The sequence below is a fragment of the Anser anser genome, assembly GCF_964211835.1.
Source record: "Anser anser genome assembly, chromosome: 8".
Lineage (NCBI taxonomy): Eukaryota > Metazoa > Chordata > Aves > Anseriformes > Anatidae > Anser > Anser anser.
In genome coordinates, this window is record NC_139728.1 from 619098 (window position 1) to 619625 (window position 528).

Consider the following 528-nt stretch of genomic DNA (forward strand, 5'->3'; position numbering starts at 1 on the left):
CTCTGCTGGGAGAAGGACACAAGACTCCTCCATCTTCCTCCTGCGTCTGTTTTGTATGGGCTGCAGCTGCCAGCTGGAGCAAGCCCTGCTGATGTGGCAGGCAGGGAAAAGGCCTTTTTGTAAGCCACACAGGCTTCAGTATAAATGATGCACCTGATGTTCAGGGGTCCCTGTAAACTCCTGGAACAGCCATTCTATCTTAGAGGAGGACATTCAAGTTCCTCCTGGGCTGAGCAGGGAATTCTGGTAGACTGTGTTTCAAATGCAGACACTTAGAACTGCTTGCTGTTCCCCCTCTAAACCCTTTCATGGTGATAGTCCTAAACATAGCATACTCCAGTCTTCAAGTGTTAAGTATTTAACTGAAATCAGTGGGAGCTGTACACATAAATAGGATGCTGGTGTTCTTTAATCACCAGAGCTCCTTGAATACCATCTCTGACCATCACCAGAAGTGGTTTAGCATTATAATGGCTAACATTCACAAACATGTTAAAGACACATATTAAATAAAAAAATCACTCTGGA